Below are 13912 nucleotides of genomic sequence, written 5' to 3'. Positions count from 1 at the left end.
TGCTCCATGCATAGTTTCATAGGCATACGTGGAGCGTTGCTCCGGGAGTATGAAATAATCTCTCGTTACAAGAATGATTTTGTTTACATTTTTTAAAAGAGGATGAACATTATTATCCTTTTCATTAGTTAAAAATGGTGTAGAAACTTTGCACCAAAAAATATTTTCGATGATCTCTACACTATGAGGGTAATGTTCACTCTCTCTTCCACGGACAGTGGACAAAATCATTCTCGGTCGTTACGGTGTATTGAAAGTAGGAGGCCCACCTTTTCTTTTTCCCACGTATTGCAAATATTGACATTATCCTAACCCCAATTTAGTTAATGTTTGCATGGGGGAGGCCCTTTTGTTATTGATTTATTGCCCCATTTTTATCTTTGGAATTAATATATTGAAAGCTGAGTTTTTCCTTCTTTTTTTGGTTGAACTTTTTAAGTTTGTTTTTTGAGATTTTATTTTTTGTTAAACTTGTCTCAATGAAAAAATAGATTGAAATTAGAGAAAAAAATCACCGGAGATAAACAAAATCCAAAATTTCTATATTGTTGCACTTTAATGTTTTTGTAGACTTTTTTTTCTTTCCATTTTGGTTCATTTTCATGATATTTGTTAGTCCTCAACTATAGGCGAACTAAAAAATAAACATAGTTGATAAAAAACTAAAAATAGGTTCACTTTAAATGAATAACTCATAATGAAATAACCTTTAGGCATTCCAAAGTAAACAAGCAAATAGCTAAGAATATCTCTCTCTCTCTCTCTCTCTCTCTCTCTCTCTCTCTCTCTCTCTCTCTCTCTCTCTCTCTCTCTCTCTCTCTCTCTCTCTCTCTCTCTCTCTCTCTCTCTCTCTCTCTCTCTCTCTCTCTCTCAGTATTCGCATGTATGAGTAGGATCATGAATGCGTCTTTTAAAACTATTCTAAGCTAATAAAATTTGAAATACCCTCTTCAAAGTAAATGGATAAAATTTGAGAGAGAGACAATAAAGACCACAAGCACAGAGCGACGATTGAGAGTGGAAGTTGAGACTTGAGAGCCCTGCTAAGGCTATAGACACAAATGCCCCAACAAAAATTCAAGCACGGATGTGTCCATAACCACTCGATGCACAAGTACTTGATTTCTACATACATCGAACGGTTATGGACTGCATCTTAATATATGTGCCCAAACCATTTTTTTTTCCTTTGATCCAAAACCCAAGGCCAGCCCAACATGATACGGCAATGGGGCAGGTCGTGTAAGATCCCATGGCTTCTTTAGCTGCAATTTTTTGTTGCCATTTGGTCTTTGCATTAAAGTTAAAGCAGTTACAAATTAAAATCAACAGGACAGACAAAACAAAAGATAAAGAGAATGTGTGTAGTAGCAGCAACAGTCACTTCTCTCTCTCTCTCTCTCTCTACTTTTTTTTGAGAAATGCAACTAGTACAGAAGAAATGGCACAGACAGCGCGTGTTTGGGCCCATCTCGGATCCAATTAAAATAATTGAAGCCGCTTGTTCAATATATTTTGCTTAAGGTCCCCGTAAAAAATTAGCTCAAGCTGACATCTACAAGGGCTTTTACGAAGCATCCAAAATCACTTTAAAAATTTTCTTAAGCAATTTTGGACACTTCATAAACACCCTTATCGATATTGGATGAAGTTGATTTTTTCGGGAACCTTAAGCAAAATATATTAAACAAAATGAGCGGCTCCGATTATTTTTGTTAGACCCGAGACGGGCCCAAACACGCGCTATATGCGCTGTCTATGCCATTCCTATTGTACCAATAGCATTTCTGCTTTTTTTACTCCCTCCGTCCCAATTTAAGTGTCCACTATAGTTTTGTGCGTCATTATTAATGGTTTATATCTCTCAACATATATGATGTTTTATGTTTTTAAAATCATTGTCTTATAAAAATAATTGAGATCTATCAAATTAATAAGATCCATATTGCATATCTTTAATAATATACATTGAGAGATATAAGCAATTGAAAATGGCACACAGAACCGCAGTAGACACTTAAATTGGGACGGAGGGAGTAATGAAGAATGCAACTACAATTACAAATTAAAAATAAGACTGGAGTTTTACTCCTACATTAGTCTTGATTCAATTGAAATCACAGAAAAAAACGGAACAACATTAAATGAGATAAAACCCAAATCTTGAGCCAAAGACATCCTTGCTAGCAAGTCGGCACAGCAATTTGCCTCCCGATAATCATGTTTGAGGTTCATCTCCGCGAACCCCTCCAACAGAAATTAACCTGTAATCATTAATCAAGTAGTAATTACTCAGCGGATGAACACTGCCTTGAGATTGGTCGACCTGGATAGCATTGTAACACTGTCAAAGCAAAATACTGTACTGAACCAAAAACATTAGCAAATTACAGTCCTTTGCTCGCTTGAGGTCATCCCGTAAGCCCCAAAGCTCTGCTGCCAAACCCGAACAAGTCCCAATCTTCCTCTGAAAACCCATAAAAAAAAAAGCACCATTGTGGTCTCGGATAAGACCCCTAGACGCTGCATTACCATGCGCATCCACGGCAACTCCAATCCCTTTTCTTTACTTTGGTTGTGTTCTGTTTTGGAAGGCATGTTTGGAGAAGGATTTGTAAAATTGGTCAAACAATTAGTTTTTGGAGTTTCGTGATTTTGCCTAGTAATCTAAAAATGGGGCATTGATGAACTTATGTGCCGTCATGCCGTGATAGGAACCCGTTGAACAAAACAAGAGAAAATAGATAAATAGTTTTCATTTTACGAAAAAAGTTTTAATTTGTTGCATAAATGTTTTTGTTTTTTTCTTCTCTAGTACTTCTTCAGGTTACAAATAGGGGAAGAAGAACAATAATTATTATTTTCACATATATTCCAAACACCACATAGTTATAGACTTATAGTCCCTCTGTGCATAATTTTGTCCCTCTTAGAATTTCATGCAATTTCAAACCCAAAAAAAACAAATACGTTTTTAAAATAAATTTTCAATTTTTGTTACATTGAACAGTGCAAAAAGTAAAAAAATAATAATAAAATGCATTTTGTGGATATTTTTGGGTTTAAGAATGATACAGAATCCAAAAACCAAAAAAAAAAAAAAGAATGTAAGAACCCCTAGGGGTTGGCCAAGTGGTGGACATAAGAAAGCAAAAAATGTTTGTCATCAATGAAGTCACATATTCGAATTTCACGTAAACCAAACATTGCATTATTGCAAACCTTAAGATCACTAGAATATTTTCTCGGTCGTTAACTTGAGGGTCCCGAAATTAGTAGAGATGAACGCAAGCTGACCCATACATCCAATTATAAAAGTGGAGCGCTGCCCAGTAAAAAGTGGAGCACGAAAATCAATTTAAAAAAAAAAAACGTAAAGGAGTAATATATCCTTCATACCCCCAATAGATTCAGTACTCCTATCAGCTCTCTCTCCTTTTCATAGAAGCAGGATATAATGCCAAAAAATGGGGATTTTGTCAAGCAGCTTTGAAAGCCCTTTTGGGCCGAATCCAGGGGTACTGTGCCCTTGCAAACAAGGGCAGCTGTCCCAATTTAGGGGTGCTGGAGTTCTTTCTTTTGCAGCCTTCAACAGTTCTGAGAAGCTAACCAACTTTTAGTTGTTCAAATTGACTGAAATGAATCTTTTTTCATGGGCATTTCCCCATTGGAAATATTCTCAATACTTGGGGTGCCGGGCCTTGTTTGGTCGACTGTTTGGTTTTGTTTGGGTTTTGAGAAAAGTTTTAAAGTGTAATAAGTGCAAAGAGATAAATAAAATTTATTAGGAACCATGCACGGGATTTTGAGTATCCCAACGAACAAGTCTTCATGGTTTTTACTTTGCCGTTGTGCTACAGGTATGGCAACTCACGTACAGCAGCCGCGTACAGATATATTTTGCGCCCATCTCGGGTCCCACAAAGATGATCGGAGCCGTTCTTAATATATTGTTTAGGGTTCCTGTAAAAAATCATCTCAATCCGATACCGGTAAGAGCGCTTACGACTCATCCAACTTTGCTTCAGAAATTCAGGCCAAATTTTGAATCAAAGTTGTATGATTTGTAAATGCTCTTACCGGTATCGGATTGAGATGATTTTTTACAGGGACACTAAACAATATATTTTGAACAAAATGAGCGGCTCCGATCATCTTTCTGAGACCCAAGACCAGCGCAAAATGGATCTGTGCGCGCCTGCTGTACGTGGTTTACTGTACCCTTTGCATTTCTGTTTATTTTGTCCCACAGGACTCCTTTTTATGTTTGAATTGATTTTGAAGGAGGATTGGAAAAAGATGGATATGTGGAAATTTTTGTATCAATGACTAGTTACATTCCGATCAATTTAAATGCGATAATAACAGATATAAATGAAGAATGATTATCTGTCATTATTACAGTTAAATGAGAACGAAAATTCATCGGAAAGGAGGATTAGTTAGTACTGACTTGAATGTAATACCAGTTAAGCTCTCATATAGGAGAGACTCTCAATAAAAAATAGCGATGGCTAATATCTAATTTTTAAAAAATAATGTTGTACAAATTAGCAACGGACGAAGTACTAATGCTGACACCCCAATCTCTAAGTCCCTTGATTCTACAATAAAATATAGACTATTCGATTAAATTTTTTTTTTCAAGAAGGGTAACCATATAAATGTATGATATTATTTATTTTAGCCGCTGCCAAGGGCGCGCAGTTGTTAGCATGAGCCTTTTCCTTTTTATCTACTTACTAATCCGAATCCCGAATAATTAAGCTACTTCTTCATTGAGATACATCCTTAATTGTCCGGAGTCAAATCATGTACCGGAATCACCCTGTATCTCTGCAACAAGTTTTTGTGCCATTTTGTAGTTGAAATTGCAGTGAAAAACAGAATTACAGAATTATTTTCTTTCTGTGGATAGAAAATTAGGCCTTTGTTTGCAAAGTACGAGGTTTGAATCTTGGTCGACTGGTCCATTAATACCTTATTTGCACAATAAATTAAACCGCAAGCTGTCTGGCAATTTTGGCTCATTTCCAACTTTCTCTTACGCGGCTGCCCTCAGTCTTGGATGCCACAACGGTTGAACAAAAGAAGAAACAAAGACAAGGGAAAACTTTATATTTTTTTTCTAGCTGTCCAGGCTAATTTACGTGCACGTGTACCTCGACTATTTTCTTTTCCGATCTGACCAAAGACAGGACATCCACGCCGACCGAGACTAAGAAATTTACAAGAAATTACTATTTTCTTACAGCTTGATCTTAAGAATCAAACTCTTGTATATTGTGCGGGTAGAAAACCACCCGACTAAAAAAACTTTGTTATATACGAGATTTATGTTGGTTTGAATCTGGGTTGACTGGTCTTAATTACCTTATTTTTGCACAATAAACCGAAAGCTGTCTGGCAATTTTGGCTCATTAATTCCAACATTCTCCTTTTTTCCGTTTTGTTCTGATAGCCAGCAGGAACATTCTTGAGGTTTCTTGATCATTGGGCCTTAATAATTGATTAGCCGAAGATCTAATGAGTGGTTCTCATGCATAAAGGATTAATTAGTTTAATTATTCAGCAATCAAAAGAGAGATTACTAGTTTAATTAATTAAGCTGACGGCGTTTCTTTTTATTTTTGTTTCCAAATTCATCAGGGACCAATTAACAAACTTCTCTAAACCCTGCACTAATCAAGTGTTGCTTCCACTAAGCATAATATGAAATGCAAAGCCCCTTTTGGTGACCCAAAATTACTGGTCCATCGTTAAGGCTTTTTCTTAATTACTGATCAGTGGGTATTATGTCAAAATAAAAAGCTCATTTGTCAGTTATCGAAGTTCTGAACAAGAAATAATTACTGTATTTCTTATTTTTTTTCTACGAAAAAGTGTGAGGTCTCGAGCAGTGCCGTGGAATATGGTGAATCGAGGCTCAAATCGCTTGGAGGGAGAAGATCTTGGCACTACGTAACTAGCTAGAGGGTTTTGAACTTCCGAACAACCCAAGAGATTTGGCCGAGTGGCATGAGACAACAATCAAAGGGCTTGCCTTTCGAAAAGTTGCAAGATCGAATTTCACGAAAGCCAAACGTTTCAAACCTTTAGGCCCATCAGAGACTTGCCCAGTCGTTAACTTTATGAACCCTGAAATTAGTTGAGGTGTCTACAAGATGACCGAACACCCGGTTACATATACAAGCCTTTTGCCAAGTAATTAATAAGGTCAGATAAGTATTACTCCCTCCGTTCCTAAATAAGTGTCCGGCGCGCAAAACTAGGCTTTACAAGACATGCATATTTTCTATTAAAAAATTTAATTTTTTTTCACAATCTAATAGAACTCATTGCTATCTATTGATTTGTGAAAAAAAATTAATTTTTTTAACGAAACAAATGCATCTTTTTGAAGGCTTAGTTTTGCGCGCCGGACACTTATTTAGGGACGGAGGGAGTATTACACATAGGTTTTCACTTTTTTGGTTTTGTCCTTATTTGAATTTTTTTCGCGTTTGTTCGTTTTGCGTCAATTTTTTTGACTTTTTGATTCGTCTCAACGAGACGAATCGGAAAAGTTAAAAAAATTTACTTTTACTTTTTCTACTTAAAAGGGTCCTTGTTCAAAATATTTGGGTAAAACTAAATTTTTTTTTATTGTTCCAATTCGTCTCGTTGAGACGGATCAAAAGGTCAAAAAAATCTGGCACAAAACGAACAAACGCGAAAAAAATTCAAATAAGGATAAAACGGCACTTTTTCTGAAAGTGCTAATGGAACACCATAAAATGGTCTCCAAAAGTGGTCAGTTATGTGTAGTATTTTCTTGAACGGTCGCGGTCAATGGACCGTTCAAGAAAAACATGGATCGAATGTCAAAAAAATTCAGAAAAGACAAAAATCTAAAAAGTTATACTCCTGTAATTTGAATTATATTCTTATCTCTATTGATTTTTTTATTTTTATCATAATTTCTTGTCTTTTAAATTCTACTCTTAAAGATAAATCAGAAAAGTAACAAAATTTTTATACATAACTAATAAAAGTTCAAAAAAAAAAGAGAGCAAATAAACCTTAAAAATAATTTAGTCCCTCTCTTTCCGTTCCCCCACTGCACTCAATCTCACCATCTAAAAGTGTTTTAGATGGTCCGGATTTCAAAAAATTCTTCCTTGGAAGAGTTTGTTTGAAATCCGGACCATTGATTGTTGAGACAGACGGTGAGATTGAGGCTCCGTTCCGGAAACCTTCTTAAAAAATAAGTACTTATTTTGCCACTTTTCATTCAAAAATAAGAAGGGTCATTCAACAAAACCCAAATAAAAAGTTTTCTTTCACATTTTCAAACTCAAAAATAATGTAAATGAAAAAAAAATTCAATTTTTTTGCACTGTATTAAAGATCTCAATGAGATCTATCAAACAAGATCCATAGTGGTAGGAAAATTATTTGCATAACCACATGATTTTTGAGCTTGAAGTTGCCTTATACAAAAAATAAGACTGTTGCTATGATAATGGGCGCCGGCGGAGGGAAATCGTACCGGCGGCCGCGCCGGGCCGTCTTCGGCCACCGGACGGCCAATCCGAGCCGTCCAAAATTCTAAAAAAAAAAAAACATGGGGGCCTATGCGGGAATCAACGGCATCCGAGGTGTGTAGGGTGCTTGATCCGAGCACCCTTTTTCCGTGTATATATGATCAAGCACCCTACACGGAAAAGGAATGCTCGGATCAAGCACCCTACACACCTCGGATGTCGTTGATTCCTTTAATGGCCCCCTCGGTTTTTTTTTTAAGAATTTTTGGACCGCTCGGATCGGCCGTCCGGTGGTCGAAGACGGCCTAGCGCTGCCGTTGGTACGATTTCCCTCCCCGGCGCCCATTGGTACCTATGTAAATTCTAAAAAAATAAGTATCACCTTCTTATGTTTTTGGAACAACCCTTATTATTGGACAAAAAATAAGTTCTTATTTGTTTTCTGGAACGGGCTCTGAGAGAGCGGTAAAACCGTGTGATGGACGTAGCACCGCGGAAAAGTGAAATGGGCCGTACAAATGAATACCTAAAGAGACAAACCAAGTGGCCTTGCCTTATCCACAAGATGAAACTCGTCAACTTCCTTTCCAATCTGGCTGCCTCGGGGCAGCACTTTTATGAAATGGTATCCATTCATGTTGATTCAATGAGGACATGATGAAAAGGTGGCATTTGGGAGCATTTTCCCTTAGCTTATTGTAACCAGGAGAGAGAGAGAGAGAGAGAGAGAGAGAGAGAGAGAGAGAGAGAGAGAGAGAGAGAGAGAGAATGTTTGATCTTCATTAATGTCTGTTCATGGTATATACGCCAAAGAAACTAAAGTCAAGGAGTAAGTCATAATGAATCATTTAGATGCATTCCTTTTTTCCCCATTTAAAGATGGAACTTGATTTCTACCAGAGACAAAAGCAAATGTCTATTTACAGAAAAATATTATATGTGCAAATCGATCACTTAAATTCCTCTCAACTTTTGGCAAAAAAAAAAATCATCACTTGAATTAATTATCCCAAGAATTGGGGAAATTGCTGTACTATTAATATTTAGCTCTAATATAAAAATTTAAGGGGATGTTAGAAAACAAATGAGCAGTGGGTTTCTCACTGTCAAAAGGAATAGGACATCCCTCCAGCACAGAATGAAACCAAGATTTCGTTGTCTTCTTGAGAGGATCTTCTCATTTGTAGTGCACTGAATCTTGAGGGTATGGTATCTTAATTAATTTGGACACCTTTGTCTTTGGATTCAACAATGTCATGATAATGGATTTATGATTCTCACGAGCACTTATTACGAAGAAGAAGGTGTTTTAGGTGGTGGTGGTGGTGCAATGACGAATCAGATCGATTGACTGTCTGTTTCGTTGGCCCGGTACTAAGCGAAATTGAATTTTTTTTACTCTTTTTGAATTTGGTTTGTTTTTCTTGTTTTGATAGAATTCTACAGTTCTATTTCAATTGAGTTTGAATTTAGGCAACACTTACATTGTTGCATTGTTGTCGAACATGGCCTGCTTCGCCATTGAATAAAAAAGAAAGAAAATTACCGTATTCATTTGTTTTTATAATTGAGGGTGTTCACATTAACTTACACGCACTTTGACAAATTCTTTGAAAAAATGCTACTCCCAATATCCACTAGAGACCCAATTAAGACCGAGGCAAAAGATTACACTATTCATACCGGCGATTTGAGAAAATACAATGAACCCCATTAATTAGATTAACTTAAATCTTCTATCACCAAAACATGTGTGTTATTTGTTGGTTCAAATCCTACTGGATGCACACCAATGGGACCACATAAGTCTATTGAAATCGACTATAAATATAGGACCAAAATCTCCTAAGCTCATTCACGCATAGTATAGTCCAAACGGACCCACTTAAAATCTTTACTGAACTATACTCAGTGAAACAAACATGTAAGGAAATATGTGAACTATCTGCACATGGACAAAAAGGCCCTATGAAGTTTTACTACTGGAGTATTTCCTAGGATTGGCTTTGGGCTTTCCCCGAGTGAAGGGCGAAGAAGGCATCCTTCCGAAAAACCCGAGCCATCAATGAAATACACTTTTGAAGAGCTAAAATTCTAACCTTGTGCCAACCTACATCCTAAGAGACAGTTTCTTGTAGACAATTTTTATGGGGCGTAGACCTCTTAAAAGGTTACAATGGTTGCAAAGACTACTTAGACTAGCCTTTCAGTTACGAGAATCGGGAAGTGTGAGATGATTATAATCCTGCAGTCAGCACAATGTAATTACGTCAAATATTGATGGGCTTACCGTAATGTTTCCAAACTCTAGGAGACCGCTGCAATATACGATACTGAGGTCAATTTGCACCTACCTCGAAAAATTTCTAAAGAACTCATCGCGCCGTTTAACTGTTGGAGAACTAGTTTAAAGCTAGAGCAAAACGGTTGCATGAACAAGTCCCACAACTGACTGACTTCCCGTGACATTAACCACAATTCAATCAACTTATTGTTCCGCAAAGGTTCTTATTTTTTAAGTACTTATTTCTCGCTTTATGAGACAAGTAATTCTCTCGCAATATATCACATTGAATTCAAAAAATAAATATTTATTTTAGTTAGTGAAATCCCACATCGTTAAACTTTCGTACAAGTATTTGCGGTCCATATATGTTCGTCTAAAGCTTGAATATAAAGTTCCATATGAATAAATCACAGGATGGTTATTAAGATACTACTACTTTGTTATACATCACATAAAATATTCATTAGCAGATCTCTCACATAAGATTACCAGAACAACCAAAACAGTTATATTATAAAACATAAAGCAACCGAAGAAGATTTGGATCACTTACGTACGTTAGTTAGCTAGACCAGCCGCACGGTTCGGTTGGTTGGTGAATTTATTTTTCAAACAAATAAAGTTTGATTCTTCGGATCAAGCCGGAAAAAAGTAATGATTTCTTGTAAATTTTCTAGTATGTCCCGGCATGAGTAGTCTGCCTTTGACCAGAGCAAAGAGGAGATTAGTCAAAGTATGTGAAAACTGACCCAAACACCCGGCCAAATTACAGTACTAAAAAAGAAGTTAGTTAGCCAGAAGATCACCATCAAATGGTGAATCTAGGACGGAAATCAAGACTTCCGAGGTGGTCAAAGGTGGTATTCTGATTTCCATTGGAGATTCTTTTTCCCCTTTTTTTCCCTCTCTGCTTTATGTCCCCACATTTCAATAGTTCCTTATCTTTTGCTTTTCCCCAGTTTCCATCCAGGCATTCCTTTGGCCTTTTCTGTTTTACTGACATTCAAAAAAACAGATGGTTGGGTACGGAGTGTCCCACGAATAAATTTGGTTACACAATGTCACTCGATCGTTTTAAAAACGGACTCGTAGGTGCGATGTTGAATTGTCGTAAAAGACTAAATTGAAGCCTTCCCTAAAGCCAATTGATTTTAGGAGAGATAATAGAAAAGCGATCTAACAAGTGGTATCAGAGCCAGGAATTGTCATGGGTTCGAGTCACAGGAGCGTCATCGTGAAAAAAGGATTGTTGGGCCTGGAGTGCCCCCATGTATTTAGTTACACAATGTCACTCCCTGCGACCATTCTAAAAAACAGACTTGCTGGTGCGATGTCGAATGTCATAAAAGACTTAAGGAAAACTGACGACCAATGACGTGTTTTGATAATTAATATCCGCCAAGGACATACTAAGACATATTGAGAATATTTGTTAATGCTGAAAATGTCTTTGACGGATATTAATTATCAAACACGTTTTTGACCGTCATTTTTCCAAGACTTAATTGACATCCTCTCTAATACCAATTGGTTTTAAGAGAAAAGGGGAAAAGCGGTCAGACACGAACCAAGGGATTCATCACTTGTCATTATCCCAAGTTATCTGTCACTTGATGTGGACTCCTCTTTCTCAATGTTTTTTGCATGGTTAAAGGTTGGTGGGGACTTGGGTAATTTTTTGGGTTCGGATTATCTACGACTGATCGTCTCTGACCCCAGCGGGACTTGATTAATGATCCTAATGCTATTTTGAAGAGGACGGATTCAATGCTTAACCACATCTATCCGGAGGAGAACCAATGCGCTGACCATTTAGCAAGATTTGGAGCTGAACAGAATGAGGAATTGGTGGTTTTGGTGGATAAACCACCACCTTAATTCGATTAGGGAATTTTGGATATTAGATTGCCTTAAGTTAAGCCAAATTCTCAACTAGGGTGAATCGTTTTTCAATTTGGGTCTGTAATACTTAAAACATGTCTGCACATCTGTTGCAAAACTCCTTGTTAATTTGACCAGTTTATAATGGATCCGGGGTGCTATAGTGCACCCCATGTAGTTCACGTGTAAGGCGGCATACAACCATCGATTTCATCAATCAACGGTTCACATTAAAAATCAATTATGACTGGTAATAAATGATTCTTACCGGTTATAATTAAAAATCATATCTTAACCATTCATTGTCAAGATCGATGGCTTATGTACGCCCTACAAGATACCTTGCATGGCCTTGCACTACAGGATTTCTCAATCCATTTATAATATTCCGAAGTGCAAAAAAAAAATCATCTCTAACCCTGTCAAGTGCAATAACGAATTCAAGAATACATAAGGGCACCTACTAATCATAACCTCGGAAAAAAATTCGCTAATCAAGTTCAGCCAGATAATGCCAAATTTAAACATTTAATTACTAAGCACCACGTAAAACTTCTGTGATTTTATTTTTGATTTGTTTCAAGTGTGCTTCTGTTTGCATTACGGATGTGAAAATAATGCCACCAACAATTTTGAAGTATGTGTCCCCGATCGGTTTGACCAAGTGAAATCATTAGATATCAATAAGTGTTTGTCCTTTAGGAGATCGCACGTTCAAAACTCAATAAGACCGAACATTCCAAACCGGGAAATGACATTTTAGCCATCCCTTGGTGTCTTCTAAGCATTTTGTCACCCCTCCAAATTGCCTGCCGAAATCAAAAAATTTATGTCTGTTTAAACTGATTTATTGTTTTCCTTGAAACCCTCCATTTGCATCGAAGTTAGCGGGTTCTTCCCTAGCCCCGAATCAACAAAATATCATGAGATTGCAAAACCCAAATATTTGAAATAATAATGAAGTACCACCACATTTCACCAGTAATTATTTAACAAATTGGAGTTAACTCAATTGGGCAGCACTCTTGCTTTTTTCACTATGGTGAGATTATTTTTGGTATTCGTTGAGTTGTAGGACTTGGTTATCTTGTAGACTCTCATAATTGATGTAATGTCTCGGGTTTGTACTTTGTACTTCATACATGATGCAAGTGACCTCTTCTATTGTTAAAAAAAAATTATTTTCATAATTGGACCCTGAGATGCAAGAGAGGTGGATTAATAGGACTTCTGGCTCCACTTTGTCAAAATTGGCGAGCCATAGCCGACCAGAGTTAAAGGTAACTTAATGAACATACCAAATAACTGAAATTTTTTTTTTTTGAGATAGTCGGATGTCCGAGCCAACTTGCGCACACCTCAACTAATGTTATCAAATTTGTGAAGTCTACTTAATCATTAAGCACCTGTGTTGAATTAGAAATTCCCATTGAGTATTTTGCCAAATTTGCTTTGGCTTATGAGACATTGAGAATGTCTCTACATATTAATTACATTAGTGAGATATGTTCCATTGGTCTTCATTTTTTTAGACTATCAAATGGTCCTCATAACGTGAGCGCCATAACTTCTTGAAGTTATTAAGAGATTGCAACATGGTGAAAGAGACATATAATTCCATCATACATAAAGAGTAATTACTACTTAGTAGTCATGGAGCACAAGCTGCACAACCATGTGGTGCTCCAGATCAATCCAGCACCACACATTTATGTGGGGCTCATATATTTAGCTGCAGGCCCTATGAGAATTAATGCGTCGTGTTAGAGTGTCCCACACCATCACGTGCTCGTGATCCGAAAGCATGGAATTGTTAGACGTAAACAAATTGGGTAACTTTAGTATGGATGGTCCAATGCACATCATCCAATGCATCACTTTCACCAATCACATTTGCATGTCCCATGCATTAAAGGAATTCAACCACCATGAAAGAATGGATGAGAAGACTACAAAAATCCAACCACATACTACTATGCTATACTTTCTTCAATTTATCCTTTTCGTTTTTGGCTTCCAAAAGTATGTGTTCTATTGTTAATGTTTGGTGCATGATAACTTGAGGTGAAAACAAATCACCCAAAAGGTAGAGTAGACTGCAAAAGAGTTTACATTGTCTTGAATTTATTGTTTTATTTTGGTGATTAGTGAATCTTTATTAAATTTCTTTGGTTAAAATTATTTTGTTATATCGGTCTCAGCGCAAAAAAATTCAAAA

At 36.8% G+C, this 13912-nt stretch overlaps 1 protein-coding gene across 1 annotated transcript in view; it reads left to right on the top strand.

Annotated features, from left to right (window-relative positions):
* The window catches only part of LOC131324267 (protein RDM1), a 63224-nt gene that overhangs the window by 36580 nt on the left and 12732 nt on the right, over positions 1-13912 (top strand). The window lies entirely within an intron of this gene.

This window comes from Rhododendron vialii, chromosome 4a, assembly GCF_030253575.1.
Source record: "Rhododendron vialii isolate Sample 1 chromosome 4a, ASM3025357v1".
In the NCBI taxonomy this organism is placed as follows: Eukaryota; Viridiplantae; Streptophyta; class Magnoliopsida; order Ericales; family Ericaceae; genus Rhododendron; species Rhododendron vialii.
This window is presented reverse-complemented; position numbering and strand designations above follow the sequence as displayed.